General features: G+C 39.4%; 1 protein-coding gene across 7 annotated transcripts in view; it reads left to right on the top strand.

Annotated features, from left to right (window-relative positions):
* Positions 1–18,272, top strand: part of MGAT4C (MGAT4 family member C) — a 389,392-nt gene that overhangs the window by 286,855 nt on the left and 84,265 nt on the right. For 4 of the 7 annotated variants that reach the window (XM_057429368.1, XM_057429365.1, XM_057429370.1 and 1 more), the window contains one exon: positions 17,632–17,748. The exons of 2 other annotated variants lie outside the window; for them this stretch is intronic. The gene's annotated coding sequence lies outside the window, so the exon portion shown is untranslated. The remainder of the gene's footprint in view (positions 1–17,631; positions 17,749–18,272) is intronic. One more of the 7 variants, XM_057429366.1, reaches the window with a different exon arrangement.

Raw genomic sequence — 18,272 nt, forward strand, 5'->3', positions numbered from 1 at the left:
GCTGTATCTAGCCCCTCAGAAGCTCATAAAATGAATGTTTATGCCTCTTCCTGCAAATAGGAAACATTTTCCTCTCTAAACTGTTAGAGGATCTCATGGTATAGTTTTCATTAAAACTTCCTCCACAAAATTTTTCTGCATGTAAATATGTATGACCCCTGAGAACAGTGTAGTACTCATTTCTTGAAGATTACATTTTTAAATTATATTTGATACTAAGCAACAGCTGGAAAAGCAGTGACTTGGACTCAAAAGTAAGATTGCTTGAAAGAAAATGTATACATATTTTTTGCTTGGTTAATTCAAGTGGTGTAAAAACTTTGAATAATGGTTTACTACAAAAATTTACCAAGTAACCAATGTATATATATACTTTTTTTTTTTCATCAGTGACCTTTAGAAATTATGGAAGATTATAAGAACATAGTCTTACTTTGGTGTTAGATATACAGTATGGAAGTTTTTACACTTTTTCTATCAAGTAATCAATGAAAAAAAGTACCAGAATTCAGGAACTTCTCTCCAAGTTTAGGCTCTAGTATACTTTGTTTTGCTGCAAAATGCAGAACTATTATATCAGTAGTTTAGTTTAGATTGGGAGTGAGCTTTTAAAGTGAATTTCATGGTTTTCTCTGTTTACTGGAAATTACCTCAGAAGAATCTCAGCCTATGCACTCTAAATTTTTTCCCATTGAATTAAAATCAAACCCGTGTTTCGAGTGTTTTCATCCCACAGGACCAGAGTGGAATTAATAAGAAATAACCCTCCTTTCAGCACCACCATACCCAACCGCACATGTGTGTATAAATGTGAAAACTGGGTCCTCAGCCTAAAAGCATTTAGATCTACAGACTCTTTTTTTTTTTGGGTCACATTAATTGCTAATGCAGCCAGCAGCAAACTATTGCACGAAAAGTAGAATACTGCTTATTGTTTACTTTTTTAGACTGTTCTCGTGAAAGTGAAAGATAGATGTGAATTTGAACATGCTTTGACGGAGGAGGGCCAAAATCTGAGCCTACTGCTTCTCGAGTACTCCTTTACCACTAGACCAATCTTAGAATACATAGGGAACCTTCTGAGTGGACCCAAAGAGAGAGAAAAAGAAAAGGGAGCACTGCATGCATAGTGGGTGCCTGAAACACCCCAGAAGTGTTGTGTGCCTTTGAAATTAGGTTCTATCAGACTATAAGCTAAGTCAAGACATTTTCTGTATAAAGCTCAGAACAAATTAGGGTAGACACAGAGCTGAGAGCCAGTCTTCTCTACTCTGCTGACATTAGGCTATCACAAGTTTTAAAAGAAAATCCTATAGCCCAAGTTCCTTCCCAGTCCAGCATCACTTCAAAATGCTGGGACAATGGGGCCGATGGTCACGAACTAGAAGGTACAGAAGCCAAGCAGCTGGGATCAGTTGCTAGAAAAGGGGGAATTGACAAAGCAATCGCAAGAGAGAAAAAGTCCCTCAGTCTTTGGAGGCAGCTCTTGGCAGCTGTGAAAGAAAGGTTTCCATACAAGGATGACGTTATGAGTCATTCAGCCAAGTGGACTACTGTAGACAAAGGCATCCAGTCTCTGAGGGAATCAGCCATCGTAGAGATGATCTATCACATCAAGCCGAATAACGGGGATACACCTATAGATCCAGATGAAGTTGAATGTACACGACCCATGTGGCGAAAACTTACACGGAATGCACCATCATCATATGCCCATTCATTGGCAACAGTAACAGGGAATGACATAGTACCACTAACAGTGGATGAAATGGTTCATAAACTCCGAGAGTTCAAAGACAACCTCACCCCTTCCATCATCTCAGCTGTGGAAAAACTGTCCCAGGACCTCGAACAATTGAGGGACGATCTATCTGATTTATCCAGCTCCTCAAGTGTACCAACACACGTCTCAGCTATTAACAAAAGGCGTCCTATTGTTCGAGAGAGGAGATACAGGAGGTATACGCCACGGGGTACCCTATAGTTTTACCTGCTGGATCACAGAGAAGACATGACAAAGTGGGATGGAAAACCTACTTCAGCTTTGGAGGAACGGGTGAGTGAACTGAAGAGGGGAGCAAGGGCCAAGATTGATCGTCCCGTGAGAGCTACGGCTTCAGTCTCTGGTGAGCAGTTTCCCAGATGGAATGGAAGAGCTGATTTTACTTCAGCTCCTGTGATAACGAAGAATAATCCGTTTTACCGTGACTTAAGTGTCCAACGCTGTGATGACCATTAGAGGGGCCCTGCCTCCAGCCAGGTAAAGGTAGGGGACAGTTGGATTTACTGGACTGTGTGGATCAGATGGCCTGGCACATCAGTCCCACAGAAGTATAAGGCTCTAGTAGATACCGGTGCACAGTGTACCCTGATGCCATCAAACTGTCAAGGGGTGGAACCCATCTATATTTCTGGAGTGTCCTGGGTTCAGCAGTAGCCATCATGTTTCTCCTTCTTGGTAGCTGGTACAGTGCAGTGTTTTCACTTTCGGCTTGGGAACAGAGCTGACGGCGATGTTTTCGTTTGGTCAAGGACTTTGTGAGCCTCATGCTCTGCCAGGGAGGAGGGGAAGCCAGGAGGAAGCAGACAGGACACCTGACCCAAGCTAGCCAAACAGGTATTCCATACCACAGCACGTCATGCCCAGGATGTAACTGTGAGTTAGCCGGAAGGGCTGGTAGACTGTGGGGTTGGAGGAGGTATAGGTCAGGGCTTGGTCAGGCTGGGGGGGCGAGTTATTGGTTGGCTGGTGGTGAGGTGATGTATTCTCTTCCCTTGTTATTTCCTTTATCATTATTATTATTGGTGGTAGCAGTTGTGATTTGTGTTATACCTTAGTTACTAAACTGTTCTTATCTCAACCTGTGGGAGTTGCATTCTTTTCGATTCTCCTCTCCATCTCTCCGGGAGTATGGGGAGGGAAAGAAGGGGGGGAGTGAGTGAACGAGCCCTCTGCCTGGTTTTAAACCTCGGCATAGACTACCTCAAAAGAGAGTACTTCAAAGACCCAAAAGGGTACCGATGGGCTTTTGGTATTGCTGCTTTGGAGACTGAGGAAATTGAGCAGCTGTCCACCTTGCCTGGTCTCTCAGTAGATCCCTCTGCTGTGGGGCTGCTGAAAGTCGAAGAACAGCAAGTGCCAATTGCGACCACAGCAGTGCACTGGCAGCAATATCGCACCAACTGAACTCCATGATTCCCATCCATCAGCTGATCTGTAGACTGGAGAGTCAGGGAGTGATCAGCAGGACCCACTCGCCCTTTAATAGCCCCATATGGCCAGTGCAAAAGTCTAATGGAGAATGGAGACTAACAGTAGACTATTGTGGCCTGAATGAAGTCACACCACCATTGAGTGCTGCCATGCTAGAACTTCAGTATGAACTAGAGTCAAAGGCAGCCAAGTGGTATGCCACGATTGATATTGCCAATGCATTTTTCTCCATTCCTTTGGCAGCAGAGTGCAGGCCACAGTTCACTTTTACTTGGAGAGGTGTCCAGTTCACTTGGAACCGACTGCCCCAGGGGTGGAAACACAGCCCTACCATTTGCCATGGACTGATCCAGACTGCACTGGAACAGGGGCAAGCTCCAGAACACCTGCAATACATTGATGACATTATTGTGTGGGGCGATACAGCGGAAGAAGTCTTTGAGAAAGGGAGGAAAATAATCCAAATCCTGCTGAAAGCCGGTTTTGCCATAAAACGGAGTAAGGTCAAGGGACCTGCACAGAAGATTCAATTTTTGGGAATAAAATGGCAAGATGGACGTAGACAGATCCCCACAGATGTGATTAACAAGATAACAGCAATGTCTCCACCAACTAATAAGAAAGAAACGCAAGCTTTCTTGGGTGCAGTGGGGTTCTGGAGAATGCACATCCCAAATTACAGTTCGATTGTAAGCCCTCTCTATCATGTGACCCAGAAGAAGAATGATTTAAAACGGGGCTCTCAGCATCAACAAGCCTTTGAGCAAATTAAACGCGAGATAGTTCATGCAGTAGCCCTTGGACCAGTCCGGACCGGACCAGATGTAAAAAATGTGCTGTACACTGCAGCTGGGGAGAACGGTCCTACCTGGAGCCTCTGGCAGAAAGCTCCAGGGGAGACTCGAGGTCAACCCCTCGGCTTTTGGAGTCGGGGATACAAGGATCTGAGGCCAGCTATACCCCAACTGAGAAAGAGATACTGGCAGCCTATGAAGGGGTTTGAGCTGCTTCGGAAGTGATTGGCACTGAAGCACAGCTCCTCCTGGCACCCCCGTTGCCTGTGCTGGGCTGGATGTTCAAAGGCAGGGTCTCCTCTACACATCATGCAACTGATGCTACATGGAGTAAACGGGCTGCACTAATTACACAACGAACTCGAATAGGAAATCTCAGTCGTCCAGGCATTCTAGAAGTCATCATGGACTGGCCAGAGAGCAAAGATTTCGGAATGTCACCAAAGGAGGAGGTGGTGAGTGCTGAAGAGGCCCCACCATATAATAAACTGTCAGAAAGTGAAAAGCAGTATGCCTTGTTTACTGATGGCTCTTGCCGTATTGTGGGAAAGCATCGGAGATGGAAGGCAGCTGTATGGAGTCCTGGACGACAAGTTGCAGAAACTGCTGAAGGTGAGGGTGAATCGAGTCAGTTTGCCGAGGTGAAAGCCATCCAGCTGGCCCTGGACATTGCTGAATGAGAAAAGTGGCCAGTACTTTACCTCTATACTGACTCATGGATGGTGGCAAATGCCCTGTGGGGGTGGTTGAAGCAATGGAAGCAGAGCAACTGGCAACGTAGAGGTAAACCCATCTGGGCTGCTGCACTGTGGAAAGATATTGCTGCCCGGGTGCAGAACCTGGTGGTGAAGGTACATCATGTAGATGCCCATGTACCCAAAAGTCGGGCCACTGAGGAACACCAGAACAACCAACAAGTAGATAAAGCAGCTAAGATTGAAGTGGCTCAGATGGACTTAGATTGGCAACATAAAGGTGAATTATTTTTGGCCCGGTGGGCCCATGACACTTGAGGCCATCAGGGCAGAGATGCAACATACAGATGGGCCCGTGATCGAGGGGTGGACTTAACAATGGACACTATTGCCCAGGTTATTCATGAGTGTGAAACATGTGCTGCAATTAAACAAGCCAAGCGACTAAAACTCTTTGGTATGGAGGACGATGGTTGAAGTATAAATATGGGGAGGCCTGGCAGATTGACTATATCACACTGCCACCAACCCGCCAAGGCAAGCGCCATGTGCTTACCATGGTGGAAGCAACCACCGGGTGGCTGGAAACATACGCTGTGCCCCATGCCACTGCCCGGAACACTATCCTGGGCCTTGAGAAACAGATTTTGTGGCGACACGGCACCCCAGAGAGAACTGAGTCAGACAATGGGACTCATTTCCGAAATAACCTTATAGATATTTGGGCCAAAGAGCATGGCATTGAGTGGGTATATCACATCCCCTACCATGCACCAGGCTCTGGGAAAATCGAACGATACAATGGGCTGTTAAAAACCACTGAGAGCAATGGGTGGGGGAAATTTCAATCATTGGGATACACACTTACCAAAGGCCACCTGGTTGGTCAACACCAGAGGATCTGCCAACAGGGCTGGCCCAGCCCAGTCAGAACTTTTACATATTGTAGAGGGGGACAAAGTTCCCGTGGTGCATATGAAGAATTTGCTGGGGAAGACAGTCTGGGTTGTTCCTGCTTCGGGTAAAGGCAAACCCACTCGTGGAATTGCTTTTGCTCAGGGACCTGGATATACTTGGTGGGTAATGGGGGAAGATGGGGAAGTCCGATGTATACCTCAAGGGGATTTGATTTTAGGGGAAAACAGCCAGTGAACTCAATTGTATGCTGTTGCCTGCTGTGTAATGCTTTTATAGCCCATCAACTAGATGTCTCCAGGTCACCAGCGACTGGCCCTGACTTCCCTCCAATCATCATCCCAACGGAGAATGAACTTTGATAGAACCAGATGAGTTCCTCAATAAAGGAACAACCAGCATCAGCAGGCAACAATCCAATACTGCACACAGCCTTTTTTGCCCTGAAAGTTTGTTACAAGAGATGGAACCTGACGTCATGGACTGAACGGACTCGGCAGCATTATAGGGATTGGTCCATGCACTAAAAAAATGATTTTTTTTCTCTTGGTCTGTGTGTATATGGATGAATATATGTAGGAGAGCGATGGTGTATTGAAAATATGGGATCTGAGCATGACATGAATGGTATGGAATAAGGGGTGGATAATGTCCTGGATTCAGCAGTAGCAGTCATGTTTCTCCTTTGTGGTAGCTGGTGCAGTGCTGTGTTTTGACTTCCAGCCTGGGAACAGTGTTGGCTGGCCTTAAATCACAACACTTACTTTTAAATGTCTTGTACCAATGATTTGAATTTGCCATGGAAATGCAGGACTATATTCATAGAGCTAGGATTCAAGAAAAACTGTGGGGGAAACATGTAAGTTAGATCCTGCAGGGAAATATATGTGACCAATATCTTATTTGGCTATATGTCCTGGTGTAATTTCTCCATTCTGTGGTAAACAGTTGAACTATTAATTGTAATTAAACCCTACCTTTTATGATAGCTTTAGGTATTCTGGAGTTTGTTAGTCCATGGGGAGCTACTTCTGCTTTTTCATGTAGCGAATTTAATAACATAAATATCTTTTATACAGAAAAATAACTCAGAATGTGTGAGATAACCCCCAAATAAAATTTCAGTATTGTGTTTCTCTTTACTTCTCCTTCCTTCTGCAATTAAATATATTTAATTTGTTTTAATCCTGCCTTTCTGAAACAGGCTGCTGAGCCCTGGAGACTCACGCTTTGTAATTGTGAAGTTTATTCTTTCCTTCGGGGTTAGCAATTATATTATGAAAGAGTGCAAAAAAGAAAGTAGTTTTAATGACCTTATATATCAGAAAAATGAGGATTTTTTTGTTTTGCTATTTATTATTTTGCCAATTTATTTTAAAATAAAGCATAAAGGTACTTCATGGTATGAACTTTATGGAAAGCTTCAGTAACTTCAGTGTTAAAATCATTGTTTCACAGTGTCATACGTATCTCTGCCATCTGAACTCCATATACTGCATATACTCTAAGAGAAACATACTACATATTGATCTATTTTTAATGTTATTGTTATATTGTCATCCCTTACAATCAATTGCCTGAAGAATTTGTAATTTGATATAAGCTGGAAGAGAGGCATAGTTATCTGTATACTGAATATCTTTAGATCTACCAAGTGTGTGGGTTGATATCCTGATAAAAACATAGTTAGGTGGGTAGGTTTTTTCTCAGTTTTAAAATGTTTTTTGCTAGTTTCCACCCACAGCTCAGTTCAGAAAGAAGTAGAGCTATTCTAATAGGATTATTTGTATTATTGTTATGAAAAGTATTAAGGGAGGTTTCCAGATGTATATTGGGATATAAAGATGAAGCATGGTAAGTCCTGTTGTGATAGGATGAAGGGGCATTCAGGCTGTATTTGAGGAAAAAATTCCTTACAATCAAGGTGATAAAATCCTGGTACAGGTTGCCCAGAAAGGTGGTGAATGTGCCATCCCTGAAGACATTAAAGGCCAGGCTGCATGTGGTTCTGAGCAACCTAATCTAGTTGAAGATCTCCCCACTCATTGCGGGGAGGTTGGACTAGATGAGCTTTGAAGGTTGCTTCCAACCTAAACTGTTCTATGACTCTGTGATTCTATAGGTTTTGACTAGGCAGAAGAATTCTTAAGATGAGTTAATGGAATGAAGGTTCAACATTATAAGGTTAACTGCTGCTAATTTCCTCTTCTGGAATAACGTGTTATGCTTTCCTGAGAAAGTGGCATTTCATTACAATACATTACTTCATAGTGGTTTTATTTCTGACTTTGTGATTTCAAATGGTAGGTAGAATTATTCTCATGTTTTAAGCAGTCCTTTGAGAACTACCCTTGATATTTTGAGCAGTTCATTAAGATTTTTTTCTGTGACCACATTGCTGAAAGTGGGTAATGACATTAAACAAAGTAACTAAAAGAGGATAGGCTTAGACTGGACATGAGTTTTTACAATGAGGGTGATAAGGCACTGGAACAGGTTTCCCAGAAAGGCTGTGGATGCCCCATGGTTGGAAATGCTCAAGGTCAGGTTGGACAGGGCTCTGAACAACCTGATCCAGTTGAAAATGTCCCTGCTCACTGAAGATGGGTGGACTAGATGACCTCTAAAGGTCCCTTCCAACATAGACTATTTTATGTCTCTTAGATTCTGAGTTAAAAGATGCCAAGTGGATGTGGAAGGACTTGCTAAACCATGAGCCATAAACCATTAGGCACCTGTGAAAAGCATATCCATTACGTGGACCACCTATTTCACACTCCCTAGCCTTTTGTTTTGCTTGCTAGCATTGACTGGCATCACTATTCCAATAATCAAATTAACTTTATATCATGCTAGGAGACTGTCATGAAGCTGAGGCTAATTTATACCAGAGCAACCCATTCTTGCAGTGCTGAGATGCAGGCAGGATTTGTTTTTATTAAAAATTAATATAATTACAGAAACTGTTCGCACAAAATATTTAATGCCGCCATGAATTAATAGCTCAATTGATCTCTGATTTTTCATATTTACAGGATTGATGGACTGTTGACATTTATTTCTGATGAAATTTCATCAGAATGTCAACACTGTGCTCTATTACCTGCTTTTTCTCTGACAAAGCAAGATTGAAACCTCCTTTGCTGCAGTTTTGTAATTTTTTTTTTTGTAAGTAGGCAGTTAATCAAGCACCCTACGTGCCTGGAATAAGAAACACACATTCTGAAGATAGCCTCTAAAATTATATGGTTACATATATGTGGAAGTCTGAAAAAAGAACCACATATCAAAAAGGATCACCAGATGGGCAAGTAAAGCAAAACATTTACAGCTATTTCACCACTTATCTACAGGTCTCAAATTCACATGAGACTTTCATTAACCAATTAATGAGAAAGGTGATTTACTGTAGTTGCTTTTATCGGCATGAGAAATAGTCTGAAGACCTGAAAAAAAAAAAAAAGCCCAAAACTAAAAACCCAAAACCAGACAACACCTAACATTCCTGCCACCCCTCAAAAAAAAAAAAAAATTCAAACTCATTACAGCTCTTTTCTGTTCTTAATTTTACAGTTGCTCATGCTGTACTTGCCAGAGACTATTGATCTTTTAAATGTGAATCAGAAAATTTGATCAAAGCAGAATATGATGTACTAGCAGTTACAGAAGCTAAGTAGAGGCTTAGGAAAACATATCTTTTTCTAAGGCAGGAGACTGTAGACTCCTTAGCAACTCTAAAAAGTCAGACATATCTGTTTCAGATTTTAGTCTATAGACAGTCTGATTCATGTGCATGGAACAAAGTGAATGATCTTGCCATCATTTTCATCTTCATAAATGTTTTTTCATGCTTAGCATTCTTAGCTATGAAAAGCAATGAAAAGCATTAGATTTCCTGGTCAACCACTTTTATGTGCTCATCTACTTGATACTATCATTGACTTTTATTCTGGAATTGTCAGATAAGTTACTGTTTCTCTGTAAAACTGTCCTAATCTTTATCTTTGTAAAGACAAACCCACTCTGGGTATATTATTGCTACTTTATTACCATACTCTAAATATAACACAATTGTTAAAGTTTTCTGTTACGATGATGTTAGCAATGATTTCAACATTTCAAAATCATGGTTTGTGTTTATCTGTATTCCCATCATTGATGAAAATAAGCTTCCAAAATTGAATACAGCACACAGTTATACAAATACCAAAGCAACATTTCTGAAAACTATATCCAAAGTCTAAAAGAGCAAATTTAAGTATTTTGACACACTGTAACTAAAGCATTTAGTATGAAAAATGATAAGGAATAAGATTTTCTGTAGGAATGAAACTAGTTTGCAGTTGAGGACTAAGAGACTCTTAGGCCACAAAACCCACCTGTAGGATTTTCTTGCAACTTCACAAGAAAACCTGAGAGAATTTCTAACATAAAATATAAAATAGGAATCTCTAGGATTCCAAATTTTATCCTTTTGTCTATAAACTTTGTCAATAAAAATTGAACATAAAAAATGCCACATTAAATACAAGTAGATTCCATAGCTTCAAGAATATATCCTAAATGTGAGTAGATATTCAATAAATATAAAATTTACAAAACTGCTGCAATCCTCAGTTTAAGTTTCTTCCTAAATTAAATAATATGATATAAATTATACATGTGTGTGTGACTATATATATATCTGTATGATGAAGGGTTCAGGTAAATGAGAACTACCATGAAGCTTTGTTCATAGGAAGGAAATGCACATGAATGTTGATTAGATTCATGTCATGTCAAATAGTTATCATAGAATCATAGAATCGTTAGGGTTGGAAAGGACCTTAAGAAAATTTAGTTCCAACCCCCCTGCCATGGGCACGGACACCTCACACAAAACCATGTCACCCAAGACCCTGTCTAGCCTGGCCTTGAACACCGCCATGGATGGAGCATTCACAACTTCCTTTGGCAACCCATTCCAGTGCCTCACCAACCTAACAGTAAGGAACTTCATCCTTATATCCAGTCTAAACATCCCTTATTTAAGTTTTAGCCCATTACCTCTTGTCTTGTTACTACAGTCCCTAATGAAGAGTCCATCCCCAGCATCCTTATAGCCCCCCTTCACATACATTGAAAGTCTGCTGTGAGGTCTCCATGCAGCCTTCTCTTCTCCAGGCTGAACAGCTCCAACTTTCTCAGCCTATCTTCATGCAGGAGGTGCTCCAGTCCCTGATCATCCTCATGGCCCTCCTTTGGACTTGTTTCAACAGTTCCATGTCCTTTTTATGTTGAGGACACCAGAACTGTTCACAATACTCCAAGTGAGGTCTCAGGAGAGCAGAGTAGAGGGGCAGGATCACCTCCTTCAACCTGCTGGTCACACTTTTTTGATGCAGCCCAGGATACGGTTGCCTTTCTGGGTTGTGAGGGCACACTGAAGCCGGCTCATGTTCATTTTCTCATCAACCAGCACCTCCAAGTCCTTCTACGCAGGGCTGCTCTGAATCTCTTCTCTGCTCAACCTGTAAATATGCCTGGGATTGCTCCTACCCAGGTGTAAGTTGGCATGATTAAACTTCATGAGGTTGGCATCAGCCCACCTCACAAGCTTGTCAAGGTCCCTCTGGATGGCATTCCTTCCCTCCAGCGTATCAACCGAACCACATAGCTTGGTGTCACCAGCAAACTTGCTGAGGACGCACTCAATCCCACTGTCCATGTCACCGACAAAGATGTTGAACAGGACTCTCTCAACATCAGTTCCTAAGGGACACCATTCGTTACTGGTCTCCAACTGGATATTGAGCCATTGACCACAACTCTTTGTGTGCGGCCATCCAGCCAGTTTTTTATCCACTGAGAGCTATCATGGACTTGTGTGTGTTCAGGTTCTTAAGATGGTCTCAGACCAGATCCTCTCTTACAGTGGGCCTAAGGTCTTCATCCTCACAGTCCCTCCATCTGCCTTCCAAGTCTTCGGTAGTGTGGTCCGAGCATTTACTAGTGAAAACTGAGGCAAAGAAGTCATTAAGAACCTCAGCCTTCTCCAAAACCAGGGTAGCCAGGTAGTCTCCTGATAGCTTCCAGAGAAGGCCCATGTTGTCAATAGTCTGTCTCTTATTTGCTGTGTACCTATAGAATCCCTTCCTGTTATCCTTACCATCCCTAGCCAAGTTTAATTCTAACTGGTCCTTAGCTTTCCTAACCTGGTCCCTAGCTTCCCAGACAACATTCCTGTATTCTTCCCAGGCTGCAAGCCCTTGCTTCCACCTTTTATAAGCCTCTTTTTTCCTTCAAATTTTCCTCAGCAGCTCCTTATTCATCTCCCAGCTCTCCTGCTTCACTTCCTTCTAGTTGGGATGCAACACTCCTGAGTAGGTGCTCCTCGAATAACAACCAGCAGTCTTGGGCCCCCCTGCCTTCTAGGGCTATATCCCATGGAACCTTACTAAGCAGGTTCCTGAAGAGTCTGTCCTCTTGAAGATTCTACCTGAAGTCTGTTCTCTTGAAGTCTAGGGCAGTGAGCTTGCTGCATGCTCTTGTCATACTAATGACTTTGCATACAATCCATATAATAGTTTAAAGTATATTTATTTCAAAAAGCTGAAATAGAATTACATTATGTATGGAAGGGACAAAAGTTTGTGACCTTTTTTCTATCTCCAGAACACATGATTTAGCGTAAGCCATCATGAAGGAGGAAAGATGGTGTTAAAGCATCTTACTGTTAAGAAAAAAATAGTTTATTCCTTGGTAGGGTATCTAATTCCATGTTATTAACTACTTTTTGACCAACATTTACAGAGCAGTGCCAGCACGAATGGTCCTAGATTTACTCTATGTATTGGAACTTAGATGGCATCTAAGAAGGGCTGTTACTTTGGTGATTCTGTACCATTTTGTTTCCTTGGGATATCTACCTTTCTAGTCCAAACTGTAGCATGTAGAGAAAAAAAAAAATCCAGTATCAAAAGAATGTCAGATTGTTTATTTATGTCCTTCTGTTGCTAAATCTTAAGCTATTCAGCTGATTTAAGGGATTCCGTTTAATCTAACTCACACTGAAGGATTGCTCCCTAATGAAAGCCCACCAGAGAAGAGACATAAGGACAATCTGTGCTGAGAAGACAAGTAGATCTAGAATTGCTCAAGGGAGAGTTTTATACATCGAGGGATTAAGGTTTTTGAAGAAAAAAGGCATTGATTCAACTTGTCTGTTTAGCGACACTGAGAGTAATAAGTCTAAGTGGCCTAATATAAAAGTATTTCTTTCACATGCAGTTAGACACTGTCTCAATGATTAACACTTAACTGCATTCAAACATTCCTAGTAGCAAAACTGATCCATTGTATAAAAGTAAGTTTTGGTGTTACAATGACTTTCTGTGAGCAGCATGGATTATTCATGCATGTTTTTCATTTTCAGTTACTAATAAATCTTGAACTAGCTCTTTTCTTCAGGTAGACCAAGATTAATATCAGGTCATCTTTAGCAAGTTTCTTCTTCTTTTCCTTCTGTTAAATTAATTTACTAAGACCAAAACAGTTAGAGAAGATAGACACCATAAAATAACAAAGATATATTGCAAATTTTATTCCTCACAAAATCTCGTGACAGAAATAATGTGATTTAATCCTTATAACTCATGATGGGTTTTTGTTGTGGTTTTTAGAGTATATTGTGGGTTTTTTTTTAAAGTGGGAGTCAGCAGAAATGTACTTGTAAACCTTTGAGTAGTGAAGTTCTTAGGTCTAAGACCCTTAAATCTTAATGGATTACAGGCAGTTTTTTCCAAGTGGTAATCAAGATGCAGGAGCGTCAGTTACTTCTGCAAAACTGAGAAACTCAAAATCAGTGCACTTCTCTAAACTTTGCCTTCTTCAATCAACCAACATGACATTATTTTTGCAAGTACTTTTCTCTACATCTACATTTCGCCTGATGTTGTTTCATCAAGACCAGTTTGTTCTAGTTGTCTGATGCCTTTCAACATTATACAATCTGAAGAAACTTAAAATAACCTTCCTGAAAGAATGACAAAGTCCATCCATCATCACATAGCTTCCACATCTGTCTTTCTCTGCATCTACCAATAGAATTCAAAACTGAAAAAAAAAAATGGAAAAGTCCTGAAATAAAAATACACAAGTAATTGTACATGCTATTAAAAAAAAACAAACAAAAAAACCAAACAAAACAAAAACACAAAAAAGAACAAAATAAGAAACTTCCTTTCATAGTACTACAAGTCAGTTATAAATATTTTTTTCTACCAGATTGATTCCTATGTATTTCATCTGCATACCCCTTATGTAAGTAAAAAAAGGTAATGATTTCCAGTTTCTGTTTTCTTTTACCTGTACATATGATACCACACAAGGTGTTTGGCCTGAATCTTATAATAAACTTAGCAGAGTTAATTTAAATATTTTCCCTCTGATTGCATATTTGTAAGTGGATCACACAAGAATAGAAGCACCTTTACTTTGTTGATGTTTTGTGTGAACCTATGACAATTATCTTTGGAAGTAGATGTATTGATGTGATAAGCGCACTACATTGGCAAATGTTATAGGTCAGAACATGCTAAAACGTAGCTTTACGTACAGGAAGCATCAGAATTCCTTCCTCACACCTTTGCCGGCAGGAAGACAAGGAAATAGTATTATATATGTATCTTTTCAGTTTCCAGGGTAAAATGGTGGAGTAAAATTTCAGTTTCCAGGGTAAAATACTGAAACATTGTAAGAAGAGAGTTTAGATTTCTGGCGATACTGGATTTTTAAAGTTGAGGTGATTCTGCTTTACACTTCCAAATTATCATGAATAATGGAATTCCTGCTTATAGTTGGATAGCCACAAGTGAATTTGGTTGTTTATAGTAGCATTTTTCATTTTCTAGCACTTGGTAACTCAAATATTCCTCTTTCTATCTTAACTATCATCTTCAGATCAGTTTCTCTCTTGTATATATGACATTCGTTCTTGTTCTTTTTTTCTTTCATTGATCAGAGAATATGGAACAGAATTTTTCAGCATGACTAGAACAGTCAAATTAACATCATCTTCTCCTTCACATGTTTTATTTGGACATGATTCTTTAAGAACTGTAGTCAATATACACAATTTTATGCTTTTTTTCTGAGACTGAAATGTTTAATGCAAGCTATCTCCCAACTTCCAAATTATTGATTTCATAATTTCCTTTCCTCCTGATTACTTCTCTTCTTTGTTCTCTGAAAATGCTTCTCAGTACCCTTAATAGTTTACTGTTAATTCCACCAAGGTAATTTCCTTTTTTCCAAATTTATCTAAAATAATTTCAAAAATATTTCCATTCTGAGCTTGGGGAGGAAATCCAGAGGTAGTAGGATGACAGCTGAATGTCTTCCTAGCCTTTCTGCCTACATTTCACACCACTGTTGTTAGTTACTTTAAAAATAAAAACCTTACCAGAGCATGCTACTAGAGCACATGAACAGGACTCTTAAGGGATAGCCCTTGTCTCTCTTTAGAGGCTGTAGACCTGGCACTTGCTCATTTCAGTATGTCAAAAATTCTCTCTTGGCTTTCCACTTCAAGTCTAGTCTTCTTTGTAGCAATCCAATCATACGGATAGTTCTTTAAGATAATATAAATTGATCCTTTCAATAGCTTGTCTGAATAACAACAGAAAAGGACAATGAAGAGCAGTTGTTGCTATTTTCTCTTCTATTTTCTGATATTTAATAGAGGGGGAAGTAATCACTGAATTGTGTGGTCTTGTATATTCATATTACAGTAAAATCTTCTTTTGTGTTTGGAATATTAAGAATGGAGAACGATAGAAGTCAAATTTCACTAGGCCCAAAATAATAGAAGTTATTTAAAGAATTAGTGAGATATTCATTAAAATACAAATTCAAGGCAATTACTCTTTGAATTGTATTTGTCTGGAGCTTGTGTTGGGCTTGGTTTTGTGCAGTTCTAGAGTTATTTATACTCGCCTGTCAAAGTACCTTCTTTCTTCATATGAAAAATTTAAATAAGCGCAACACATTCCTGTGTTTAAAATGCAATATGCTCTTAACTCTTCTGCTAGGCTGTGATCAGATTATTCAGCATGTTGCATTATCAAACATATGTTAATGGAGAGGTTTTCACTGACAGACTCAGATCTGATGGTGTAAGGAAAAGCTTTTTCATGCATCTCCACATTAGGTCTAAAATGCAACTTCACAGAATGCAAATAAATGAAACAGTATTTACCTCTTCTGAAATATAATTTGCAGGAAACATAAACTAAAATTTTTGAAATAAAATGTGGATTAAGATAAATATGACTCCAGTTTCTTTATTTCTTTAATATGGAATGCATAAAACCAAATAAAATTAAAATGTAGGCATGTTTTCATTATACGGAAAAATAAAATTCACTGATGTGTTGTTTATTTGAATGTGAGGTTTTAACATTTCATTATCCTTTTCAAACACATGACTATATTTCAAATTAAATATACTTTTCAACTATTTTAATCTTTATTAAAATTGTTTACAAGATATAAATAATTTCAGCCACATCTCTGATGGACTGTCGAAGAAGCTTGTAGTCAGAAATGGACATTTGAAAACTGATGTAATAGCAGAGTACAAGGTGATCTTTAGAGTCTTAGTTGGCTTTTTTTTTTCTTATTTCTAAGAAAATTCAAGAAAATGAGGATAGAACAATGGGACAGGTAATGCTTGCAGAATAGTATAAAAATGCAAACAATTTCATTCAGATGAGGTTATTTGCATGCAAATTGATCAGACTGCAAGCTTATTTCATTACTATCCCAAGCCTGTGACTTGTCTCCCTTTTATAGGTGCCATTAAGTCTAATAAGATAATTGCCTTCATTGTATATTAATCATGTATGATCACTACATGGTTTCTGCATGATGGTGAATTGTTAATTGTTATGTTCTAACACAGTCTTAATTTTATCTGCTTGAAATAAGATACATGACAAGTCACAGCCTGGGATATTTTTTTCAATTTCTTCTAAATATTCTTCTTCCTTGTCTGTATATTTTTTTTTCAAACTGGATACTTAATTAATTATTAGCTGTAGGGTTTTTTGTTTGTTTGTTTTCAGCAACATTTAATTCATTTAACTATTTTAAATTAAAAATATTCTTCCATTCATACAGATTATATATTGTTTTTACAGTCAATCATCTGCTCTTCAATTCATAAGATGCAGATTTTTTTTTTTTTTTTTTGCATTTCCCTATACCAAAGCCATCAGTTTTGCACAAATTACTGTATGTGTATCCCCTGAAGATGACCCTTAAGCTTTGGCATTTGGAATCACTCACAGTCCAAATTGTACTGGTGCAGAGACTCAAGGCTCAAAGGAAATCCAAGCTGTAAAAGCTTTCCTAACAGCTTTCATGCAGTCTTGTCATGAATAGTGAAAGAAAATAGAGTATAAGAATAGGAGAACCATACAGGGCTCATATACAAGGTTTTCAGTCTCTCAGAACCCTCTCAAGTCCTGTCCAGTCTACCAGAGAACAGAAGGGACAGGGAGAAGGTAACAAGATATCAGCTCATTAGTAGTAAGAAAAAAATAAACAAAAGGTATATTGAAAGTCCATGAGGCCATGATTTCCTCAGGCTGCGGATGGCACAGGAACTTCCCTGTGAAAGGGTATGAAGTCGTTAAGGCAGAGTGTGTGCCAGTAAAAACAGCATGGGAAGAGTGTGCACAGGTGCTGAAGGCATTTGTCCTCAAGTCCCAGGCAATGATGAGCTTCGTTGATTATTGGCAGTGGACAGGGAGTGAAGGAGCAGGAAATGGGCAAAGATAATTTCATTACTCTCAGTAAATAGTGTCAGGTGCCTCTTTGTGCTAGCTTTCTTTTGCAGATGACTGGTAAGGCTCTTTGTCAGGGCTCTTACAGTGCAAGCATAATAGTTTATTGAATCTCTGCAGTCAGAGTGAGCCCTTCATGTTAAGGGCAATAATGCTTAAATAACTAGAGTCATTTAACCTTTCAGATACAATAAGTCAACATCTTCAAAGGAAGGAAGAGGATTTTCCTACTTCATTCTGGACATACCTGACTGTTGGATACCTATGGCTCAGAACTCGGTCTGGAGGTACTGACCATTAGGGTAGAGAAGTTTAATGTTATGTTCTCTTTTTTGTGCTGATACATTTCCTTTGTTTTATATATCATGTAAGTGCTGTTTGCTAGGAATTTCCAAGATAAGTGGTTAATTTTTTCTCACATTCCTAGCAGATGAGACAGTTTATCAAATGTGAGCGATGCACTTAATTGTTAGGTCATGTCTATTAATGTCTTAGATGCTGCCATTAACTATATTTTAAAAGGTTTAAAGTTCAAAAGTATACCAAGCTAATTTATTCTTTTTTTAGACTTATTTCTACAGAAGAAATCCAGATCTACATGATAATAAGGGAAACAAACCAAAACCATGGGTCCCTATCATCATTTATCTAAGGAAGCAGGTTTATTGGGGTCAGATACAGACTAGCAGATCTGTAGGTAGATTTTCAGATTTGCAGAGTTTATACATAGAGCAAGAGTTATCTATTTATCTCAAGAGGATTAGATTGTCAATTTTTTACTACCATTGAGATATTTTCTATTAACAGTTTTCCCTGGGAAAATGTC

The sequence above is a fragment of the Pezoporus wallicus genome, unplaced genomic scaffold, assembly GCF_028554395.1.
Source record: "Pezoporus wallicus isolate ANWC-B61680 ecotype Strahan unplaced genomic scaffold, APGP_CSIRO_Pwel_v1 contig_5069, whole genome shotgun sequence".
Taxonomy (NCBI): domain Eukaryota; kingdom Metazoa; phylum Chordata; class Aves; order Psittaciformes; family Psittacidae; genus Pezoporus; species Pezoporus wallicus.